Raw genomic sequence first — 26,957 nt, 5'->3', positions numbered from 1 at the left:
TTCTATGCGCAGACCTGAACCCAATTTTAAGTGTCTGGAAAGCTTTGGGTACTGAAGTGAAGCGCACTGACCTGTTCTTGTTCTCTCCACCCAAAACTGTGCACGCACTACGATATGCACAGAAGTGTAACTGGATTTTAACAATGAGGAATCAACATATACACTGAGTGATCACTGAATTATGACCATCCCTATGACCACGTGAGGTACGAGAGCGCGGAGTTAGTAGACCAACGGTGCCAGTGGTTCAATAGTAAAATTCCGAGCATGATGGGTAAAAGGAAGGATTTATCGGACTTCGATAAAGGACAGATTGGATGCTCGACGAGATGGTGCCTCGATTTCCCAAACGGCTGAACTGGTGGGGTGTTCAAGAGCCGCCATAGTTAAAGAGCACCAGGACTGGCGTCAAAATGGTCAAACAACGACCCGACGGCAAAACTGCAAAGGTCAGCGAAAGGTTGATGTTAGAAGTGAGCGCAGGATACGACGACTCGTACACGAGAACAGGCGCAGCACTGTCGAAGAGTTGACTACCCAATACAACATGGGACAACCCAGAACAATATCTAGCATGACCATCCGTCCCACGCATGGGCTATACCAGCAGACGACCCCTGCTGCATACTCTCCTAACCAAGGTTCATCGGCGTAAAAAACTCGCCTGGTGCAAAGAGCATGCAAGTTAGATTGGTTTGGTTTTGGTTTTATTGGCGCATTAGCTACTAAGGCTATAATGCGCCAAGACCATGTCATTTATAAAAAAGTTTAAACTTTCAGTGACCTAATTAGTTAGGTCATTATGTCCAAAGGTATAACAAATATATAAAGGAAAAATGTAAATTTTATATTCGATTAAAAATATTTATTGATTTTAAAAAGCTAAAAACAGCAGACACATTGTCATTGTCGGATAAAATCTGACTGAGTGTATACGGCTCAGTCAGATGATTAAAAGCGGTAAAACGGGTATTTCTAAAATCTGGACAATCAGTTAAAATGTGTCTCATGGATAAAACTGTGCCACAGTTCTCGCACATAGGACGGTCATCTGCCCTCAGCAGAAAAGAATGTGTAAGATGACCGTGTCCTATGCGGAGACGAGCTAGAACAACTTCCTCCTTACGATTCCTGCGCAGACTAGACTGCCACGGTTCAGTTACAGGCTTTATACGATATAGTTTATTCGCAGTCTGTCTATTCCACGAATCCTGCCATTGGGAATGTATCTTTTGATGTACTATTTGCCTGTAGTCTGTATAGGGGACTAACAGGCAGCGGTTATTATTGGGAGTTGCTGATTTGGTTGCGGCGTCAGCCAAATCATTTCCCCTAATCCCAATGTGGCTGGGAATCCAGCAGAAGCGGATGTCATATTCGCGTTCATGGAGAACGTGAATCTTCTGCTGAATGCTAGACAGAACTGGATGAGGATTATCTCACAGATATTAAAGCCTGTAACATGCTAAGAGAGTCAGAGAGTCGGAATATAAAATGAACCGTTGGTATTGGCATTTACTAATTTAATCCAAGGCTAACTCAACAGCGTGCAGCTCTGCAGTAAATATGCTGAATTCAGAGGGAATCTGCTCTGATATAGTGCTGTCTGTAAAGACAGCAGCAGATCCCACATATGATTCTGACTTCGAACCGTCTGTGTAAACTGGCGCGAAGTCGGAATATTCAGTTCGGTGTGCTGAATGAAGCTGCAGGTAGACACATGATGGAGTGTCCGACTTTTCCCAGTTTCTAAGCGATAAGTCGCATGCCGGGACACGAGCATGCCAGGGTGGAAAGGGTTGCTTTGATGTTTGGGCAACCTTGTCTACCTTGATATTAAGTTCATTGAGTAGCTCTTGGAGACGAATACCAAAAGGACTATTGGCAGTCTTACGGGTATTGTACAAGTTTTCCCATCGTGGCTCAAAAACGAATGGCCACGTAGGATGGTCTGGCAGGGATTTCAGTTTTAAAGCGCACTTTAAAGACAACTGCTTACGTCGAAACGATAACGGTGGTTCGTTTGCTTCGACGTATAAACTCTGGACAGGAGATGTTCAAAACGCTCCAGTAGCGATACGTATAGCCTGATGATGGACAGGATCCAGCCATCGAAGTACACTGTCTCTGGCTGAAGAATATACTTGGGACCCATAATCTAATTTGGATCGCACAAGTCCACGGTAAAGCCGTAGAAGGGTGCATCGGTCTGCACCCCAAGATAAGGAGGAGAGCAAGCGGAGCATATTAAGGGCTCTTGTGCACTTTGTGCGGAGTTGGCGAATATGATCCAAAAAGGTCAATTTTTATCGAATATGAGTCCCAAGAATTTTGTGTTCGCTGCTACTGGAATAGCATTTTGTCCGAGCCTTAATTCAGGTTCAGGATGAAGATTACGCTTGCGACAAAAGTGTACGCAAACGGTCTTCTCCGGCGAGAACCTGAAGCCATTAGCAAGTGCCCAGGAATTCAGACTATCAATGGCTTTCTGCAGTTGTCTTTCAATAACCCTCATGTTGCACGACTGACAAAAAATGCTAAAGTCATCAACATAGAGGGCACTGTTTACAGTTGGAGGAAGTTCTGTGATGGAATTATTTTGATGGCAAAAAGCGTGACACTTAATACTGATCCTTGTGGTACTCCCTCCTCTTGGCTAAAGGAGCGAGAGAGTGAGGATCCCACACGAACTTGGAACGATCGTTTGGCTAAAAAGTTTTGAATTAAAAAGGGGAAATGCTCTCTAAGGCCTAGGCTATGTAAATCTTTTAAAATTCCAAATCTCCAAGTTGTGTCATACGCTTTTTCCATGTCAAAGAACACCGACACCAAGTGTTCGCGTTTTAGGAAAGCATCCCGGATGGATGCTTCCAAACTAATAAGATGGTCCAAAGTGGACCGGTTCCTTCGGAAGCCGCACTGGATGTTGGAGAGAAGGTCATTTGTTTCTAGATACCATATTAAACGAGAATTAACCATTCTCTCCAGGATTTTGCACAGACAGCTAGTCAGAGCAATAGGACGATAATTGGTGGTGACTTTTGGATTCTTTCCTGGCTTAGGAAAGGCAAGAACGATTGCCTTTCGCCAGGAGTCCGGAAACTGCCCTTCAGTAAAGATTCTGTTATACAGAAGGAGCAGAAAATCCATAGATTTTGGTGAAAGATGTTTAATCAGCATGCAAGTTAGAAGACTGGAAGGTGTGCTGGTCGGATGAGTCACGTTAATTACTCCACAACGTGGATGGTCGCGTACGAATTTGGCGTCAACAACATGAGGCTTTTCATTCATCCATCATGCATGGTATCAAAAGTGCAGGGCGGTGGAGGCGGTTGTATGGTGTGAGGCATGTTTCACTGGCACGAACTTGGACCCCTGGTGCATGTGGAACAACGTATCACTGGCCTCCGCTACCATCAACTGCTTGCTGACTGTGTACACCCCGCTATGTTACACTTTTTCCCAAATGGCGATGGTGTCTTCCAAGATGACAATGCGCCGAGCCATCGGGCACTTATTGTGCAGAAATGGTTTGAGGAACACAGTTCACTTCCAGCATATCGATTGGCCTCCGAACTCCACCGATATCAATCCCACACAGCACTTGTGGGACACTATGGGGAAAGGGATATCAGGCGTCTGGATACACCAATCACCTCCATTCCTGCATCGCTAGCTGCATTACGCACAGCTTGGTTGGACATACCTCCCGAAGGCTTCCGACATCTAGTTGAATCAATGCCACATCGGATAGCTGCTGTACTGACGGAAAAAGGAGGATCTACGAAGTATTAGGTAGCTTGTCATAATTCAGTGATCACTCAGTGTATGTCACAATGCCTTATTTTAGCCACGTATGAATGAGATTTTAAGGATTTTTAAGCAGATAGCCAAAAACCCTTACAATGTGAGGGTTTTTGGCAGTCAGCGGTGATCATACTTAATATTACACAGAAGAATTATGCGGGACTGAACTAAGTCTTGGTTAATCACAGTTTTCGAATATATTAATAATCGGAAGTCAAGAAGTTAGTAATGCCGCACAAAGGAAAACTGCAAATGAATCAACGAAGAAATCATAAGCTGAAGTAGAACACAATGCATTATGAAATTCATACAACAATAAATAAAATGGGGGGGTAAACAAAATTTTTGATGATGTTTGCATGAAACACATGGAGCGGAATCGAATATTGAGGGGTGCCACTGGAACAGCACCTGTTTGTTTCAATAAAATAAAATAGAAATGAAACCAACCATGATGAAGACTGGAAAAAAAGTTAAACAGAAATGAAACAGTTTCCATAATATTTTCTTTGATCATTACCGTCTGCAGTGAAGACTCCACTCGTATGTCTTACCCAAATCAGTATTCACCAATGTTAACATCTATGTGGGCTCCGACATTCTTCATTCCAATTAAAAGGCCGTTACTTTCACCTGGACTTCGAATCTATTTAATCATAACCTTTCAAATTGTTCTCCAAAAATTAATTTCAAGAAAGCCAAGTAGTCTGATTGAAACAAAATTTTGACAACAACTAACTGGAATTTCATTTATGGCAATATTTTTGTAGATATTTTAATTCTTTGAAATAAAGAGTGTAATGAACGTAACTATTACTTTGTCTTTGTAAAAAAGAAATGGAGTTGTTTTAAGGTTTCATTTTCACATTTTTAGCCATGATGGTATTCCACTATTGTTTTGACGACACTCTTTGTTATTTCCTTTTTAATAAATATCTTTGTTTCGGAATTTATCCCATTTTAAAAACGCTTACATAACAGTTAAAGCAAAAACTGATATCAAAACTTTATAGATCGCTAACCCTTCTTAACAAGTTATCAAAATATTTGATACTAGTGTTCAGCCTGAACTTTCCAAATTTATCAGTCTTTCATTAATTTCAGAATTGCTTGGTTTTTGCCCTAGTGAATTGATGTCTGTTAAGTTGATTTCACTGTCAGTTCATTGCCACTGAGCTAGAGGTGGGAAACTGTGTTGATGTTGTTTACACCGAACTTTCTAGGGTTTCGACTCTGTAAATCACCAACTACTAAAATCAAAATTACTTTACTATAGAATTGATATTGCTGTTATTGCAGGATTTTAGCAACTTCGGCCATATTATGTCGTATAAAAAATGTCTGTAAATTGCGTGTGTGGTCGAGTTTTGTTTTCTGGACGAAAAACCCGACTTTCCGAAAGGGGAAAAAACCATACTACCCAATCCCGAGACTGACTAACTCAGCGACGTTGTGAAAAAGACCCATAAAAATTCCTCACCTCATTGACGCGATTTCAAAACAAGATCTTTTCCACCCGATGTGGGGTGGAAGTGATCACACCAACTGTGCTACCCACGAGGGCCCATGGAAATGAACCGCGTTATTAAATTAATCAGTTGATTTTCTAGCCCATCGATCTTTTTGAAGTTAATTCATAATGATGCAACTTCCCCTAGTACGTATCTCCTTCCAGTTCGATGTTCCCCAGGGTTCTCTCTTATTTAACATTCACTTTACTGTTCGTTCGTTTCCTCCAGGAAATAAAATACTAATCTATGCCGACAAAAAAAAATCTATTCTGCCATTATCAACAAACCGCATTGTATTAACCTACAGAAATCTTTGGTTGTCCAAAAGACTGAGGAAAATAATTTTATTAATAATAACAAATCCTATCGAGAACTGATAAATTTCCTCTTCGGCTTTTTCTATTTTGTATATAATCAAATTATTAACAGGGTTACTGCTGTTGTTAATTTTATATAACCTATAACCAATGTATTAACTCTTCTACTCATAATACTCTTTCACCAAATATTTATTTTCGCATTCCTACGAGAATTCTCAGATCTTCTGAGCTTTTTTTTACTTGATACAGCACAAACCTCAGTAAATGTTGGCCTTTAAAATACTTTCTGTCTATTGAGCAGATAAATACTTTTATCCTTTTATCAAGTTTTAACTTTATCAAACACCTCCAATCAGAAAACTTGGTGTGATATTCTCTGAACAGGGTTCCTGATTTACGACGAACTAGTTGATCACTGAATTGACTACCCTATGAACTACGCTGCATAGCTCGCAGTATAAAAATCCCAACAGCTTCGTATGTTAGAGCAGTGGTAATATGCATCTGGTCGTGATATATTTACTACGTTCCATAACTGCTACTTTATGGAACGTAGTCAACATATCAAAGTGTTTCTAAAGAGCATGATTGTGGGAGTTCGTGGGGATGGGTGCTCCTTTTCGGCAGCGGCACTTGTTGTCAGTTGCTCATGGTCAACTGTGGTTATGGTGTATCGGTGTTGAACGGGTCAAACCACATCCCGCCAACAGAACTGTAAAGGATTATGTAAAGTTCATGGGGAGCAAATAGAGCAGCGCGTTTTTGTCACAGAGTGACCTGCCGTGCAGTCAACGGCAGGTCACTGTGCGGCAGTTGACATCGCAATACAATATAAATAATGCAAAGACAATATCTCAAATGGCGATGCCCGCACACTCAGACGTATGCGTTTCCAAAGCAGACGAATCAAGAAACACCCTCTCCTAACCGTTGATCATCGTCGACGGCGGATAAATGGTGTAAACAACACGCTGGTTACAATTCTCCAGTCTCCTGCTCCCCTGGAGGAAACGAGTGTGCAAGGCGGATGAGACCAAATACCTGGACGCTTTTGTGTGTGTGTGGCGCAAACCACATGAATTCTTGGACCCATCCTGCATGATGCCTACTGTCCAAGCAAGTAGAGGTGATTGCTTAATATGGGACATGCTTTCCTAGCAAGAACTAGGCCTCCATGGTGCGTGTGAACCAACGTTTCAATGTAGAGGTCTACCGGCAGCTCTCAGGAGACCATGTGTCCCTGCCATGTATGTTTTCTCGGCGAGAAATGGGATTTCTAATACGATATGTGCCGTGTCATCGGGCCCGCAACGTGCACGAGTGGTTCAAGGAACGCAGTGAAGTTATCACCCATCTTGACTGGCCTCAATCCAACTGACACCTGTGGGATGTTTTGGAACGGGAAGTGAGGCGTATGGACACACAACCGTCATCTATTCTAACACTGTGGAAAGCCTTGCAGACTGCATTGGCTACGAACTCCTACGAACTTTCTTCAGACATCTAGTGGAGTCAATGCCCAGAAGCATAGCGGTTGTGTGAATGGTGGCCGAACACGGTATTAAATAGGTGGTTATAAATCAGTGATCACTGAGTGTGCGTTTGTCTTACAAATGATTTTATGTAAATTGTTAAAGGTTTTACGTATATAATGTGTCTAACTCAAATAAATAGGTGGTTCAGATAATCGCCGATTATTTGAAGAACTGTTAAAATGAAAAGGTCGCTCTTCTATATCGAATGGAAGTATATATATATGTATGTATTATTAGCTACCACGAATGTTCCTTTTAATAACGGGCTTAGAATTAAATTTTTAAATCTTTTTAAATTTCTTATTTAAAAAAAACGTGCTTATTTTAAAATAAGTCAATTTTTTTAAATTTTATTTATTTATTTATTTTTTTTTGCGATTATTAATGTTTAACTGTCCTTGTTTCCGATTCATAGGTCTCTATAAAGGGTCTTACAGATCCTTATAGTTTTAAACTTCTCTTTTAATAAATAATGATTATTACACTGTTTACGATGACTTAAAAGTCGCTCACTGCCTTTCCACAATTCCAATCTATTCTTCAGTATCTTAGGGACATTCTCCGCAATGTTTTCAAAATGGAGACATTGCTCAAATACTTATACCACTACGTGAAAGGCAATGCACTTTAAATATCAATTATTCTGGCAATAGTTTGCCATTTAATATGGTCTTTATTAATATCTTCACACAGTGCTGGCTCACAGGTCGACTTGCATATTATGTGGGCTGAATAACTCAAGTAGGCAACCACTCCTCTGCTCTACCTTCGTTTCAGGACGGCTAACTACAGTTCCAACTGGAAAGACCTTCGGCTTTTGAAGTCTCTGAAACGGATCTGAACCCGGATCTTGTCAAAAGAGTGATAGATTTGGAGTTTATTCTGTCATGGAGGAAGTTTTAATGTAAATTTTTTACAGCTGTTTGGACTTTTAGAAGCATAGTGAATTATGAACAAGATTGCATCCTAAAGAGAAGATTTGAACACATTTAACTATATTATCTTCGATATGTCTTTTAGTTCATGTATAACAAAGTTTTTCATGAACCGTTCGTGACCAGTAGAGCAACTACCAAACTGCACAACACCGCAGTTCGGAGGAGGGGGACAAAATATATAGTTAAGCAGAATTTTTGCCTGGGTGAGCAGAAGTAGCTTCACTACTCATTACTGTTTATAGTACAGCGTTGTTACTGAATAAGAGTGTGTGTTAAGCGCCAAAGCAACTAGGGCTATGCGGAGAGTATAATGTGTGTATTCTCTGATCGATTTGCTGGACGAAACCCGGGTTTCCGAAGGAAAAACCCTATAACCCTCGCATGACCGACTAACTCAGCTACGTTGTGAAAAAAAGCGTATCAAAGTTCCTCTTGTCAGACGGGATTCGAACCCATGCATTTTCCACCCAGTGCGGGATGGGCAGTGATTCTATCCACTGTGCTAACTGCAAAGGATTACTCAATATTGATACTCAATATGGTCAATCTACTTGTTTTGGGTTTTCCTTATTGTGGTTCTTTGCCCATTATAAATATAATAATCGCATTTATTGAGCAGATTTCAAATAAATGAGTTTATTTCACCCAAACTAAGTCAACAAATTTCACGAATTAAAAATGCATGAAATTTTGAAATGCATCTATTTCTCTTAAATCAACGAAATTAAAAAAAATAATAATAATAAAATAAAAACTAAATAAATGAAATATAAAAATATGGAAATAAACCGAACTTCTTCGTCAATAGTTACACTCACATTTGCGCACTTAGCGCAAACCAGATTAATGCGAGAGTGGTGCATCATCAGTTGATACATTTATAATGGTTACATTACATCTTACATTTATAATTGATGCATTAATATATTTAAACATTTCCGGATTCTAACCATGAGTGCAACACAGGATATACTATAGGTAATGATACACGATAATTAAAGCATAAAGAACGAACTTATAGATAACTTTAATAGGAATCACGAGTTGCTAAGACTAATAAATTAAAAATTTTGTTGCCATCGTTAGAGAGTCTAGTGCTATTAAGTGCATAAATTAATTTACAAATAGTGATTTATATAATACAATTTCTTAAAAATACAACACGATTGTTTTTTTAGAACATATCAGATTTTTCTAATCATTCGAATGACTTCGGTCAGATACAGACTATTATAAAAAATCAAAGTAGGTTTAAAAAGTGTCAAAAAGGACGAAACTCCCCAAGATCTGCTTTAAATCAATGCTTCTATTTACACTACCAATATAGCAGATGTGTCTACAACGATCCAACACCTACCGTCAGCATCACCGAGTTTCGCTGTTGTCATTGACATCCTCCAGCGTGTTCCCATCCAGCGGATGTTCCGGGTTTTCAGGCTTTTGTGAAGATGTCTATCAGATAATTATTTGTTGGGAACGCTGGCTCATCTCTGCCCGTGTAATTTACCTAAAGGCATCGTGTCTTTGTCAGTTCCGGCATTTATAAATTTCAGCCTAACTTTTCTCTCATTTGAAATTCATCAAATTTCAAAAATTTTTCTTTTAGCTACAGGCGCCATTTATAATTTAAGCTATAATTAGATAGCTGCATACAAATGCTTTGTTCTTATATGCATGATTTGATATTAAAATATTAGGGATGGGTGTTATATTATTAAAAAAAAAAAAAAAAAAAAAACACCTAAAAACAAAGATGTCGGAATAATTAAATCGGAAAAACAATATTTCCATTCCTTTATTTCTATTCTGATCCAGCGCTGCCCTAGCTTTAATTTTTACAGTTTCAAATTTCGAGTGCCAGATGGTATCTCTTATTCAGTCGTGTTTTCAATTGGTCTGATATTTTTGCTATCTCTTGCCAAAGTGTGATATTTAAATAGTATCATAGCTGCCAGAGTGATAATATTTAAATAAATAGCCAATTGCTTCATTTTTAGCTTTGGAAATAATTTTTTTCTCAAAGTACAAAGCTAAAGAAATTCGTTAAAATGCGAAGTTACCTAAATAAATTGTCTTTAGGTGACTTCGAAGCTGATTCGTCCTTTATTAACTCTGCAATGTCACCTAATATTGTTATTTGGTTTTTAGGAGCATTAGCAACTAAGGCCATATTGCTCCGAGGATATGCGTTGGTCATTCCCTGACTTTTCCGCATCCTTCGTATTTGGTCTAATCAAGAAGCGTGTGCTACGCACTGCTGCTCCTGCCCACCTGGCTACGGAGGCGCCACCTAATGTTGTATGACGTCGCATGATGATGGTAAAAAAGTACGTGTGAGATGTAGATCTTGTAAATTAAAATAGAAATATTTGTTTTGCTAAAATAAATCAAGGTAGGGTGATGGAAAGGAAGTATTCAGTTAAAGATAGTAAGTATTAAGATTGGATATTTACTTTTAATGTAAATAAAGTTAAAGTTTGAAGAAACTGGATTTCGGGATAAGAAAGTTATAGACGAATATGTTGGATAGCGGCTAAATGGAAACAAGCAATTTCGAGTAATATAGAGAGCAAACAGGAACAGCGGTCAACACTAGAGAAGTGGTGCGTGCAATTGTGAACAGGCATGAAAGGGTTGCTGAGGGCAAGAATAATAGGACTGTGAAATGGGATTACGAAGCGTCTCTTTTGATCTAAGCCACCGTTAAGAAGCAAACAGAAAATGAGTGGACGTCCAGTGTTCGCGTCAAAAGAAAACGGCGTCAGGGTGGCTGATATTTTGGTAAGTTGGCAATATTTAGCAGAGAAGGTGTGAACACAAAACAGTGTTTTGGAGGTGACCGGCAAACACGAAAAGGTCATACTGCCATGTGAAAAAAAAAAAAATAAAAATTTCTAGAGAAGGGTTGGTTTGTGCGCTAGGGAGACAGCTGGCGTGAGATGTTTTAGCAGAGTATGAGGATTAGTTACGAGTCCTTGGGGAAGGCGTTTCAAACTTGAGGGAAAAAGAAAAGTCCGCTCTGTATCTGACTTCTCTGTGGTCTGAAGGAGAGAAAGTCGTGAATTGCATGTTGAAGTAGAAGTAGGTTTATTTGGTGGTCAGAGTTCACATCTCGTGGTAGCAAGATGAAGAAGAAAAATAAAAAAAAACAAGAAGAGAAAGAAAGCCTTGTCCGGCATCGGAAGGCAGTGATAGGCCGTGAAGGCGGTGGTTAAGTTTAAGGTTAATGTGCAAGAAAGAAAGCCTGGTCCGGCATCGGAGGGCAGTGATATGGTGATCGGTGTCCTTAGCAACGAAATCGCAAGATGTACCTCCGACGTTTCGTCGTGTAAGGGGCTACATTTGTGTCTAGGGTCCGCCCCGTTGAGAAGTGGCCAGTTGTGCAGATATGTGAGCCAAGAAGAGAAAGAAAGCCTGGTCCGGCATCGAAAGGCAGTTTGCCCAAGAAATGGAAGAAAGCCAGTCTGACACGAAGGAAGCCTGAACGCAAGGAAATTGGGAGTAGCGGCCATTTCGGAACGTAAGTCTGTTCCTGTGTTTTTTTTTCTCGAATCCTGAACTCAAGGACTCATAATCTAGCTCTGTAAGCAATTGAGTGATAGTCCTTTTAAAAAAATGACATTCCTGTTGTATTAGGCAAGTTAGTTACTAAGGTTGAGACAATTTGTTATGATAATGAAATAACGTAAGGGTAGTAATGGGGATGACCAAGATGATAACTAGAGAGTAATTAAGGTAGAATGAGGGATTTATAGTGAATATTACTGAGGTAAGAGGATACACCAGTTTTAAAACATTTCACGTGTTAAAGGCTACAAACAAATATACAAAAAGAGTGAAAATGAGTTTTACTGATGTAAGTGATAAAAATTGGTAATCTAAGAGAATGATTGAATAATCATCGAGGATTTATATTAAGTAAGTTACAACTGATACAAACTGATGTTAATAATTTGTAAATTGTGAATAGTTGATGAGGGAGAGATAGTGAATTGCATTGCAGTATGGTTCAAATATATGGAAATTGGTATGCTTGTATGTAATTATGGTGTTTTTTTTTAATGTAAATGCTGTATATAATGTTCATTAAAGGTTGTAAATTTTTATTGAAGAAAATGGTGTCTTTAATGTTCTGCTAACATCCGCTTTACACACCCTAGAATCTAGAATTTTCTGTGAATTGCAATCAGATTTGAGTAATGTGGGTTGTTTGAGACTTCAGTAGGGGGGGGAAGGTCTGGAGAAAAAGGGAAGCAAAAACGGAACCCCCACATACGGTTTTAAGCAGGGAGGTTCAACTGAGGATGTTTTGGATACTATATTAAATAAAATAGGGTTAGTTTTGAAGTTTCAAGGATATTTTATGATATAATGTGGCTAGATATCACGCGCAGAATAACGGAAACAAATTCATTACAACATCTATATAAAATATTTAATAACTATTTTTGAACTAATTAATAATAGCACAAAACAATCATGAAAGGGCCGTAAAATGACTGAAAAGGGCTGTTCATAAGGGTCGGTTCCTGAATCTATTATGTGGAATAGCATCTTGGATTTCTTAGCCTTCAGTTTGATTGAATCTGATGTATTCATACGCCGGCCTGCCGATCTGTTTATTATGCTTTCTAGAAAAGAAAGTGACAGGACTTAAGTGATATTAATCAAATCGGCAGTGGTCAGAAGTCAGCTGTAATATTGCTAAAAGGAAAATTAAGTGGTAAGAGATATTCAGTAGTTAGATATATAAAGAGAAGTAGTTCCTCATAAAAATAATATAAATTATTTAACGGTTGTTTCGGCCGAGAAGCTGATTTTTTGTATAAGTTAAATGTTTAATGGATAATGTGAGGAATGAAAATTTTTAGAAAGATAAGCAGAGTTGACAAGATTAAATGGGGATTGAAGGGCATAATCAAGTTTGGATATGAAGAAAATGTCTTGGTCAAAAAAATCCGTGCCAATAAAACAACACCTTGATGGTGGCAACTTGTAGCATCAATTGAGTGAACAGCGTTATTGCCAAATAACCAGAGCCTCGGAAGGTGTAGAATGAAGCTTTGCGGGTCCTTGCAGCGATACGAACTGCTATACGTTTAATTATTATGAAAGCTTCACTTATTTTATAGAAACATAAGAAATTATGATGAATAATAAATAACAATTTGGTAAATTAGATGGTGAGCACCAGAAAGGGCTAGAACAGCAAATGCTTTCATTCCTGATATTACTTTCATTAATATAAAAGCAGTACCGTAACTCCAATTCAGCATGAAAACTATTTTTGATACCTGATTATGGACCTATGAATGGGAAGTGATCAGGTAAGTTTGTGATTATCGGTAACCTCAGTACAATAATACGCCCTATAACATTTGAGAACCCGGAATATGGAGCATGATTTAAGATTTATTCTGTAAATTGAATGCGGGAGTAGTAAGGGAAACAAATTTAGATGTTATATTATAGGAGTCCACAAAATAAGCGTAGTTGTAAATTAGATTGTTCTTATTTAAAAGAAGAGGTACAGACAGTGAAATGAAGTAGAAAGTAGAGCTGAGTCCTGTTCTTATTGACAAACGTCAATCAGTCTAACAAAATCAATTACTATTTTTAGTACTACTTACCACAACTTATTTCTATCAATCACCTAACTATTCAACACATCAAAAGCAATTACTATTTTCATCATCTTACATTACATTTTTTACTTCTTTACCCTTTTAGTCCCATACGTCACTTCATGATTATTAACTTAATTCATAATCTAACCCAAATTAATAACTTAATTCTACATTACAGAAAAATTTTCCTTTGAAAGACTATAAAACAATATTTCAGAGTTCAGCATATAAATTCAGGGTTCAATAAAACTGGAACACAGGTTCTGAAATGGGCCGCTACTTTCAATTGACTGGTACTCTGGTTTTTCTCTTTGGCAAACAGGCTTTTCACATCCGGTGCAAATCTTTCTGGCGGTCTATCACTTCTTCGGAGATTCTCTCATTTCCACATAGATTCTCGTCTCACATAGCCACACACTGGGCTCTTTCTCAACGGGCCGGACCTTAGACGTATTTGTAGATTCCTACACATTTATTTACTCCAGAAATACATCACGCGATTACGTTGCTAGGCACGCCGATCACCCGACTGATGACCAACTCCACCTTTACTTTATACTTCAGAGTATGTTTCCCACTCGTCCGCAGTTTCCAAAAAAAAAAAAATAAATAATAATAACTCTCCACTCTCTTTCCATAACTCTCTAGTTTCTTTTTCTCATATCTCACTATTTCCAAACTCCGAACTCTTAAAAAGAAAAACTCTCCATGTCCTCAACTCCTCGCTACCCCCCCCCCCTTTTTTTTTCTTTTTAATATCTCTCTCTACTACGATTTGTGAACTCCGAACGCCAAAATCAAAACTGTCATTCACTCGGACCAGCAATCCACAACTCTTGAACTTTCATCCAAACCCCTTTTCCCTCAGCAGTATGAACATCCTCCAACAGGACTTTCAACCAATCCAAATACTATGCTTATTTTTCATTGCTTCCTATTTGCTAAAAAAAAATATACCACAACTCTCTCCATCGTGAACCAACCAAACCCCTCTCTTGTAATACCTTGTCTTCCTGTTTATTTGACAATTCAGTAAAACAATTCTTTTATCTATGCCGAGCTCTTCCAAAAACCCATTTTCGTGTTTACACTTTCCGTGCTAAATGTCGTCAACTTACCCAAAAATCCGCCACACTGGCGCAGTGTTTAAGACGAAACGCCGGACTGTCCTGTCTCTAGTTATTTCTGTCCCGCTTAGCAGCAGACTTCAAACGGTCGTCCTAACCCTATTTCACGGTCCTATTATTCTTGCCTTTAGTAACCCCTTTCTCGCCTGTTTGTAAATGACTACTCTCCCTAGTACGAGTCCCTGTTTTGTTTACTCTCATTTTCCATTTTTGTATTACTTATTATTTTTGTCTCCATTTAATTGCAATTTAATACACAAAATTTTTAACCTCCTTATTTCCAATCCTTAACCTATTCAAAAGTTAATATTTACCATATTCAAACCTTAATAATTATTCTAAATTTTCATCGCCCTACATGAATTTACTTCAGATAACAATAGTTCCATTATATTTGTAAAAGTGTACTCTTGCACATTGTTTATAAGTTTATAGCCAGTGGGCGTAAGTCGATGCTGTACCTCGTACAATGTACCAATAATTATCTCGGGCTGTAAGGAAAGTTTGGCTGTGAAGTGATTCATTTAAATAAAATGTGGGTCCTTATAAAGATGTATTGGACACGTAGCTAAATTTAATTAATTATTAATTAGTGTGATATCACGGCCTTAAATTTAGATAACAAGATATAGAGCATAAAATAGTAAAAATAAGTGTATGTCTATATATATATATATATATATATATATTGTAATAACTAGTCGCACATAATGCCACAAGAAAAAGAACAGAAAAATTAAAGTAAGCAAATGGTATGTGCAGCAAATAAGACCATCTAAAGATACGAAACAAAAGTGGCTGTAATTTAAAGAACAGTGTCGCGCAATGCAGCAAATAGCTAATTATTAAATAGATATAAAATATCAAATATAATACCAATGAATTAAAACCTATAGAAATAGTGGGAAGATAAAATAAACTGGATGTGTCAAATGCACCAAAGCGTGCAAAGCAGCAGCACAGGATGCAAATGTACATATATATCTATATTGTAATAAATATAAGTTACACGGAAAGCCAAAAGCCGAAAGGAAAAGATAGCCGAAATGTGAATAAAAAAAATAATTAAAAGGTTGTGAGCTGTAAAATAAAATTTATTACATGAAAATAAAGGTAACGGCATCATATAAGGGTGGGAAAATTTGGATTTGGTTCAAAAAAGGGAGAGTAGAGCAAAAATGCAATTAAATCTGATGTCAGCAAAAGTAAAAGTTGATACATGATCAGGTATTTCATCAGGGAGCTACATCTGACTACGCATCAAAGGATTGCGTTTCTATACTTGCCCAAAGCTGAGTAACAGAAGAAAAATTTGAAAATAAAGCACATATGATCGAAAAAGAAATAACTCTTACAAAGTATAGACTAGGTACTCCCTAGGCAATGTTTATAATGAAAGTTACGGTAAAATTAAAAATAGTTGTAAAATTATTTTAAGTACGATAAGAATCGAAGCAAACGATAAATGGCCAACACCAATACCAAATGCTGACGTAATGAAAGATTGAAAACAAAAGCTGAAAAAAGGAGATCTAAAATCGAAAGTTTAATGGATCTAAAAATTTGAAAATCTATACCTGAGATACAGAAAAGAAAGGGCCGGAAATGACAGTGCGAAAACACAAGTCATTACGATAGCTGCAACCAAAGCGGTAACAAACAGGGACAATTCTATGCGTTCATAATTTATAGTAAAAAACTAACGTGAGAGAGAGCTGAGAAAAATTGAACACAAGTGACCTTTATAATCAATTTCGAAAAACAATATATAAAATGAATCTACATTAAATTTTAGACGAAAAACAATAAAGAAATATGGCAGAAAGTGCAACAAACAAGACTATCCAAAGAAATAAACAGAAATGGCTGTATTTTAAGAATAGCATCGCGCGTAAAGCAGCAGATAGCTAAAACTAAATTGATATAAAATAAATATAATACCAGTGAGTTAAAACCAGGAGAAAACGTAGAGTGATAAACCTAGATCGATACAAATTGAGCTTTCGGCAAGTACAGAAACGCAGTCCTTTGATGCATGGTCAGGTGTAGTCCCCTGATGATGTATCAACTTTTACTTTGCTGACATCAGATTTAATAGCATTTTTGCTTTATCACCTTTTTTTGAACCATATCCAAATTTGTCCACCCTTATCTGATGCCAGCTGCCGTTACCTTTATTTTCATGTAATCAATTTTATTTTACAGGTCACCACCTTTTAATTATTTCTTTTATTCATATTTCGGCCATCTTTTGGCTTTCCGTGTAACTCATATTTATTACAATATATATATATATATATATATATATATATATATATATATATAAACAAAAAAGTAATAGGATAATAAACTACTAAAGAGACTGGTCTTATCAGTAGTTTTATTATTGATTCTAAATTATTTTTGGTCATTACCAGTACTTTCGTTTTTCAAACTTTAATTAAATTTCAATGCCATCACACTTCCGTCCTCTTACTATTTATCTTTACAGTTTTATTTCTTGGTACTATTACTTTTTAAATATATATTCAAGCGGAATCAGTGTTTACAACTTGGCACGTGCTGTTTCGTTGTGTTCTCCATATATATTTTTTCACTCAGGTCTCGTATATCTTGATACGTTAAGGGGTATAAATTTAATGATATGCTCTTATTCATATATTTTTCATAATGTACACTGTGCTGCCACTTTAGTAGATACACCACTGCTGTGCAAATAAATGGTTTTTCCCACAACGTTGCAAGTCATATGGCTACAGTTGTGGATATAAATGCAGCAGAACAACCTTTCTAGTATCAATTAAGGGTACAAACCGTAGCAAGAATGGGGAAAAAGAGTGATCTAACGGACTTCGAATGTGGCATGGTAGTAGGTGCAAGACGTTCTAGACAAAGCATCTCTGAAACGGCAGTTCTCCTGAACTTTTCACCACAGTTTCAAGGTTGTATCGAGAATGGTGCAACGAACAGAAAACATCCTGTCAACGGCACTCCTGTGGAAGAAAATTGCTTGTTCACAAGAGAGTTCGGAGGAGGATGGCTAGAACTGTGCAAGTCACGTCAGAATACAACCTTGGTGCGCAGAAAAAAGTATCGCAACGGACCACTAGTAGCACTTTGTCGAGAATGGGCTACAACAGCCGAAGGCCACAACTGCCGTTTCAGAGATGCTTTGTCCAGAACGTCTTGCACCTACTACCATGCCACATTCGAAGTCCGTTAGATCACTCCTTTTCCCCATTCTTGCCACGCTTTGTACCCTTAATTGATACTAGAAGGGTTGTTCTGATGCATTTATATCCACAACTGTAGTCATATGACTTGCAACGTTGTGGGAAAAACCATTTGTTTGCACAGCAGGGGTGTATCTACTAAAGTGGCAGCACAGTGTACATTATGAAAAATATATGAATAAGAGCATATACCTTTGTTATCAATGAAGAACAAGAGAGCACGCCTCTTGTGGGCACAGCAACACCAGCACTGGACTATCGAGGATTAGAAAACAGTTGCTTGGTCTGACGAGTCGAAGTTCCTGGTGCATCATGTTGATGGAAGGCTCAGAATTTGGCGAAAACAACATGAATCCCTGGACCCGTCATGTCTGACGACTACTGTGCAAGGTGGTGGGGGCTGTGTACCTAAACATCGTTGCTGACCAAGTGCATCCGTTCATGTTGACAGTTTATCCTCAGTCAGATGGTTACTTCCAGCAGGATAATGCGCCGGTGCACAAAGCCCGAATCACTATGGAATGGTTCCAGGAACATGACAATGACTTTTTTGTGCTGCAGTGGCCCGCTCAGTCCGCGGATCTCAATCATATTGAACATCTTTGGGATGGGCTGGAAAGGGCTGTTCGCTGCAGGCCTACACCTCCGTTGAATCTCAAGGAACTGCGTGACAGGCTCATGTCTGCATGGTACTCCATTCCTGCACAACGTTTTCGGCATCTTGTTCAATCCAAGCCTAGACGAATTCAGACTGTTTTTCAGACTAAAGGAGGCTCAACACGCTACTAGGTAGGTATACCTAATAAAGCGGCAGCACAATGTATATATGTCATGTGTATGAGAAGGCACTGGACCTAGAAATGCGGATCAGGGAAATGGTGAATGTGTCTGGGCAGTGTGGTGTTGAGTTGGGTTGTTTGTGTTAAATGACCGGCTTCTTAGGCCAGGAATATACGCCCTCCTAGTTTTTGTTCCTGTCGAGTGGAGGCCGACCTCCTACTACCATTCTTCTAAGTGCTGATAGAAGAATCCCATACCAAAATAGTTAGTAAGAAAGGAAAAAAAAAAGTCAGATACATGATACCGTAGACAGTTGAAATTGTGGATCAAGTTCATAATATAACCCAAGGTTAAGATTGTGAAAATCTGAGATTGAGTCAAGTACATAATGTAAAAAAAAAGTGATGAAAGTGAGCAAAACACTATAACCTACCCAGTTTTTGAAGTCATACTAGATGACCAAGTATTCTTCTATTTTTGAGATAAAATACGCAAGTGCTATGAAATCATAAAAAAATAATAGTAGACTAGATCTCATTGAGTTTGGCATCGGCAATTAGGTTGTAAAAAGTTGAAAAAGTTGACAAAAATGGTACCGAGGCGGCGAGTTCGGCCAAATACAAGGAAGAATTGGTTAAGTACTATTTGGTGATGGGGTAATGTGCGCATTTTTTGGTAGATGCTGAATAAGTTCGCTTCCTTGTATCAATATGCCATTTTAACAGTAAGGATAAATTTCTAACCTCCACAAGAGCAAGTGGAAGTTACTCAGTCATTCTTTGACTAAAGGAAATTTTTCGAACGTCTAGTCTGCAATTTCAATTTATGTCCCGTGAAGCGAAAAAATTCCCTCTGTATTAAGTTTACTCAAATCTCTTTTTAAAGTCTAAAACACCACGATCATCACTCGGCAGATTCATGGTCTCCAAACACTGCAGCTTATAAAACACACGTCTCTCTTTATACCACGATACTCCTTTGTGCCTTAAATTATTCTCGTCATTTTTCTCTATACCCAGTTGCCCACAGCTTTCTTAAAATGGGTTCTCCACGCACGTATGCAATCAAGATACGGCCTAACTGCGATTTTATGTAATAGAATAATCGTCCTCTATCTTTACTGTAAAAGTTCCTTCAGTTATAAAACCCCTATGAGCATTTCAAACAGCCTATACTTTACCAAGAATTAATTCCAAGAAATATTTCAGAAGGCATGTACACCAGATTTAAAATCATATCCGTATTTTATCTCTTTTTTTAATGACCATACTATTTCTATTATCAGTAAATTTAATTTCATTAAATTTATTGGTATTACAAAATGCACTTGAGGAGATCCTCCATATCAGGGTAACGTTGCAATTAAATCGAGACGTTTTTAATTAATCTTAAGTTCAATATAACTTCAGTAGAGCGTTAGAATAAGTGCTAAAATTGTCCTCCAATGCTATTGATGCAATCATCGTCAATTCAAAACAGATTGTGTTTAACATTTCCATTTCTATTAGCGATTGTATTTCTGCTTTCTTTACATATTATCTGAGGAATGCAGAAATACATTATTAGCAGCCAATAGAGCTTTAAATGTGTCAAACACTCTCTTTTTGGTAAAATAATGGCTGAGATATATATGTAGCTTGTTACCGTATTGTGGCAGTGCATCACAATGCATGAACCACATGTGGTAATACGTGAAAAATGGAACATATTATAGTACTAAGATGCCCTCATGGGTATCTTGGGATTATACTAACCACAGTTGGTATAATCACTGTCCTCCTTACACCTGGTAGAAAGAACCATGGTTCGAATCCCGTCAATGACACTGGAATTTTTATGGGACTCTTTTTTTTTTTTTTTTCACAACGTGGCTGAATCGATCTCAGGCGAGGGCATCATGGTTTTTCCTCCCGGAAACTTGGGTTTTTCGTACAGCAAATGCGCAACTCGACCACAGAACACACTCAATTTACAGACATATTATATACAGCGCAACATGGCCTAAAAGTACTAAGATAGGTGTAATGCTGACTGTTCAGGTGCTCAGTCAGTGTTCCTCTCACTATTCAGGCGATCACAAAGAAGACAGCTCACTTGTTGATGGACAGTTTCTGCGCCAATTCTAAATCAGTGTTTTGGTGTATTGCTGCATTTATTGCGAGCAAGTTTTCGTTTTTCAAGTGTGAAGATTACTCCAGTTCTGAACTTCACCTCTTGTGACGCATGAACGATAGAACAAAAAATCTAAATTTGTGAATCTGGGATTGCGACCACAATAAAGAAGCGGCCAATGGCAGAAATATTCTCGTGGAGGATTTTCACTTGACATCTTTTGAATCCAACAACGATTTAGACGATTGGTGCCAAGGTGCCTGAATCTTATATAACTGATATCTTAAAAGGTGCTGGTACAACTTATGCTTTCGATCTATGCTGATATAGCGACAAAAGCGAAATAAAAGTCATTTAGTGATGATATGAAGGTATTATGATATAAATACAATTAGTACAGTAAAATTATGAAGAATAAACTAACAAATAAGTTGATGTAAATACTTTGACCTTTCAATGATGCTCTGGAACAGAATGAAAATTAACTTTCATTTTACAAGACATTTTAAGATTCTTCATCTGTATCTTTTCTCTACATTCACTTCATGAAGTGGAAGTAGAGGAAAAAAAAGTTATGGAACAGCGTGATGAATGGGTTTCTGATAAACGGACATACCTGAGAAAATTTCCTTGGAAAAAGTGCGTGTACAATTTTTGTTCTTAACACGAGACGTAATAAACAAACGTCGCAATCTATTTCGGGAATCAATGGCATTAATTTTAGAAACCAAAAGTAACAGTAATGTCTGCGAACAGCAGAAATATTCAAGTTAAAAAAAGAAAAACAGCATTCGTAGGAAAAAAATTGAAGAAATGATGGATTGATCTTCCAGCGATTCTAAGAATGATCGACTTTTATTCCCATTACTTGCTGCATTCATTAACTGCAAACGTCTGGCGAAAAAAAAAAAAAAAAGAAGTGGAAGCAAAAACATCTCCAATTACGTTCTTTAAAACGAAACTGCATCACACTTGGAGGTGGATAATGCAGCTTCGCTGGTAGTGCGTGGGGAGACAGCGATTGTACAGAGTATAATAGTCTGGTTGATAATACTAATGTTAAGGTGGATGGGCTGATTATCTGGTATCCCTCATCCTTCTGTCCCATTATATTCAACGACTTTATTTTTAACTCATGTATAAGACACCTCTTCGCCACATCGACGTGGACTGGGAGACAATCTATAGTCAAAATCGCAGCTAAACTTGGGGGCTCGTTATCGGCTGGAGGAAATGCACAACTCCATGACGATACGTGATTTGTTTTCAAACGGTGGGGAATATTTTAATCTCGTGAGATGTCATACGGACCAGAACATTAAGCCGACTGTGATGGATGATCTGGTGAAGGTTCTAGTATTGGAGATTAAAGATTGCTTTCTGATGTACTTTTAAAAGCGTCCACGTCACAATTGAGACGCGGATTATAATTTAAAAAAGATTTATGAGTTCCGAGTCTTCTGGAACTGATTTAGCAGACTAGCGTAAAAGGCTGGGCAACATTTGTATACAACATTCCAAAATATAGAGCGGCAAGTAAAATCGCGTGATTTCTGTTATATTAAATCAACGATAATAATGGAAGGCTTATTGTACAGATTGCTAATTTATTCTGCAGATCTCTTAGGATCACCTGCAGGCTTTTATAAAAACGTTGTTGTGGCAGATGGATAAATAATAGATCTTTTCCAAAATGTATTACCCATTTTTGCACAAACTTCCACTTCTTTTTTATTATTTTTTTTTACATTTTTAGTACAACTGACATTTATTTATTTAATCACCAAAGTGAAATGGTTTAAAGCAATTATTGAAATGTAAAATGAATAATGGCTAGTCAGACTGACGTTATCGGAAAGGCAGTTTTAACGAGAAAGATTAAAAAAAAAAAAAAAAAAGCACCTAGAGATTTAAATATATTAAATACACGCTATGAATTCTGGGTCTTGTTTGATTGAATGTATACTTAGCTGTCGTACTTTTTGTGACCGAGTCCTAATTAATAATTTCCAAGAAAATGCGTTCACCATCACGAAGGACGTTATTATTATTATTATTATTATTATTATTATTATTATTATTATTATAATAGAGTACTAGCGTATAATAATGTCTTATAATGACGGGTAAAATAAGTGTGTACCCACTCTACAACAGACCTTTTCATTAAAATGTAAATTAAATGCTGCAGTCAAATAATAATTTATAAAATTAAACACTATTATATCACGTAATAGGAGCTTTCTCAAAAAAATCCATCTATCAAATAGAATAAAAGAAATAAATAATTAAAAAATACAACAGTGTTTAATCTGGTAAATCGCGCTTTTCTATTAGGTTTATCTGTTTTAAAAATAATTTTTTAAAATTGGAGGGTTTCAAATTACTTCATTATTCTTTGTCATACACTCCAATATATCTATTGGAGAATAAGAGGATATACACGCAATTATAAACGCAATATACTGATACCACACAACTTTAGCGTTTGACTATATACAAAAATATAGGTGTAAAAACACGACAGACAACTCTTAAAGGAAAAAATTATGATAGTAGTGTAAACGACATCACCTCAACTGTATCTCATATTGTGCTCATCCTTCACAACGAGTTACCATATATTGCACAACCTCGAATAAGTAACGCTTCACTAATAGAGAAGACTATTAGGCATTTAACACACACAACGGAATGGCTCAGGGGATGCGCCATTCTCTTCACCTTAATTTTGTTTAACATTCCAATCACCTTTCAAATAACTAGTATCTCAACTTATGCTTTGGAAGTGTATTAGCATAAGAAAGTGTACTGACAAGGAACAAAAGTGCATAAACAAAACGCAGAATGAAGCTGAAATATATCTGGATTTGAGCAGCCAGAGACACTCAATTTACAGCCGCCTGTACACGTTTCACATGTACTGTTTAAGTAAGACTCGTGAAGGTGGTGTCGCTTGTAAAGATATATATATATATAGCAATACTTCGCACAGTGCAGCTTCAATCAGTACTTACGATACCCACACATCATTACAGAGTTTTTCCCAACGCATCACCGCCTGTGCGAGATATTGCTGCACACACACAGTGAAAAGTATATGGGAGAAGAGTAATAAATATTATACAATTGTAAGTAAATTGAAAGGTTAAGCTTAGAGAACTTAAAACTGTAGGATTTATTGAGTGTTATTTGAAGTTATAATCTTAGTAATTAATTGATTAAGAGATAACTGTTACTTCTTAGTTCTGTTGATCACAGAAAAAGAACAAAAATTCAATTAATTTGAGAAAAAAAAAATCTCGAACAAGCCTGAAATGTAACGCACTGTTTTAACCAAATTGTTGCAAATAGTTGGCCAGTGCAATTACAGTGTGATACGCAGAAATATTTGCATTAATACTTATTTTTTTAATACTTAATAATCTTTCAAATAATTGATATCTCAGATTATTGTTGGGAGTATATTGTTCTGAAAAGGAAAAACATTCACTACATTGCTTGTTTATTTATTTATTTATTCTTGCAGATACAAAATTTGCACCTAAACAGCATTATATGCTAGGGAGTTATAAAAAGTATAAAGCAGCAGGAAATACAGAATTACAAATATGATAGAGGATTAATCGTGATGGTTGTAGACTAAGGCAATTTTTCGGTTAAAGCTTCAAACTATGTAGGAAGTTTCACTAGCGGACAGGTTAGGCCATTGCACCATGTTTGTATGTAGTCAACTAACGAAGTAGATAACTTGGCATCGTTTTAATTATATCTCATTCTGCGAAAACCTTCACAACGAGTTGCCATCATATTACACTAACTCGAATAAGTAAAGCTTCACCAATGGAGAAAACTAATGTTACTTATTCTCGGCGGATACCACCACCCAGGTGACACCGTTTCAAGGTTCGTTGGCCTCTCCCCGAGAATAAACAACATTAGTCTTCTCCATTGGTGAAGGGTTAGTTATTCGAGGTAGTGCAATGTCATGGCAACTTGTTGTGTAGGTTTTCACAATATGAGATATAAATAAAACAATGTCAATTTATCTACTTCGGTAGTTCGCCACTTACAAACATATGCAATGACCCTAACCTGTCCCCGCTCATGATGGGTGACAATGAAAAGTACAAATTCAGTGATAATTTTGTAATAAAGAATTTGTTTAGTTACAATATGCTAATGGATAAATATATTAATGATTGCAGACTATAGATATTTCAAAAATATTGTTCATATTTATTTTTCGCACTTCTATTTAGAACTTATCATCCATTGAAGATTGACTCGCCTGCCAATGCCTAGTCTCTTGTCCATTGGCTAACCGTCGTACGTTTGCAGCAAGACAGCATAATGATATTTCGTAACACTGATAGAAAATGTCAGATCTATACGCAAGATTGACACAGCGCTTCATAGTCCAGGTTACGATGGTTACATATGTCAGCTAGGAATAATCTTCGGGTGTTGCTAGCCTCTTGAGTTTGGAAGGGAGAATCTCCCGAGGTCCTGACAATTCGATTCTGCGCGTCATTATGGTGCAGACATCACGGCATCGATCTTAAATGTGGAGATTTGCCAACTTTGAAGTGTTTATCGTAACGGGACCCCATCAAAAGTAACGAAGTATGCTTCTTTAGATGGGAAATGGATTATCAAGTACCCTATTAAGCAGGCGAAGTATTCGATACTGCAAGTTGAAGAACGCTTTTAAAAATGTGGGATGATGCAAACGACCACATCGCAAATATGGGACCATACATACAGGCGAGAAACATATTAACACGAATGAAACAAGAATTCACACCTGTGAATTCTTGTTTCGCTCGCCATAGTTTTTTTAGATCTCCACAGTGTTTTTTCTTTGAGTTTGAGAAATATGTGAACTATGGCATTTCGTCTCAGATGACTATCTACTCTTTAAAGAGAAAGTCGTTCACGTCATTGCCATTTTTATTTCTATCAGTAAAAGTAATTTGGGCAAAGTTTTCTGGATTATTTCTAGTCCTGTAATTTTGAGGATGTCTGGCAGCTCTGCTATTTCATGATAAGCGATTTTAAACTTAAGTGAGAATTTATCGAATCATGTGAATAAATTATATTACTTTAGGTCATCTGCATAAGAAACAATCATGCTGTGCTGCAATATGAAGGGATCTAATGTTGCTGCTGTGATGAGGATTTCGGATTCTACCCCTCGTTGGGACATCTCTTTTTATGGCGAACATCAGTGAAGTTCTTTCCTGTTTCTCAATAATTTTTCGGTCTGACCAGTTAACCGAAACTGATTTTCTAACATTCTTGAGACAGTTCTCCACGACAATATAGTGGTTTCGACGCTTGTCGCTCATTTGGGGACATCTGGGTTCCATTCCCGTCTATGGTTGGAGGAATTTCTAAAGCCCTCTTCAATGAATACTATAGTTGGTCGATCTCAGGCGGAAGGAGTAGGTTTCCCCTCCTGAGTTATCCGGGTTTTTTAAGCTCACGCATCATGGAAATCGGCTCGTAAACACACACTTGTGCATACGTATTACACTTATCAAGATGTATTACGCCTAGGAGCTGTGAACATAATAATAATAATAGCCATCATTATTATCCATGAGGAAGGAACGCTGTTATCTCTGATTTGGACTCCGGGCGTACCGGATTGTGGCACATACAGATTTAGCCTTTAAAGACAGGGCTTGGTGGTATTACCTGTATGGACTCATTTTGTGTACATGCTGTGGTCACAGACAATGGTATAGCAATTTAGCCAACGATAGAAACACACACACACACACACACACTCCTATCCTCGTATAAATTAATAGACCAGAGCTGTAAAATGTTTTTCTCTAATATTATGTAAATGACCTGGGAGAGAAGAAGATCTTCCAAAGAAACTTCATTATTCCTGGGATGGATAAACTATAAAGTAAAATAGATTTCCGGGATGGAAAAACTTCGTGATATGACGCC

The sequence above is a fragment of the Mastigoproctus giganteus genome, chromosome 2 (genome assembly GCF_048544385.1).
Source record: "Mastigoproctus giganteus isolate SK-2022 chromosome 2, ASM4854438v1, whole genome shotgun sequence".
Taxonomy (NCBI): Eukaryota; Metazoa; Arthropoda; class Arachnida; order Uropygi; family Thelyphonidae; genus Mastigoproctus; species Mastigoproctus giganteus.
The sequence above is the reverse complement of the archived record's forward strand: the minus strand, read 5'-3'. Positions refer to the sequence as shown.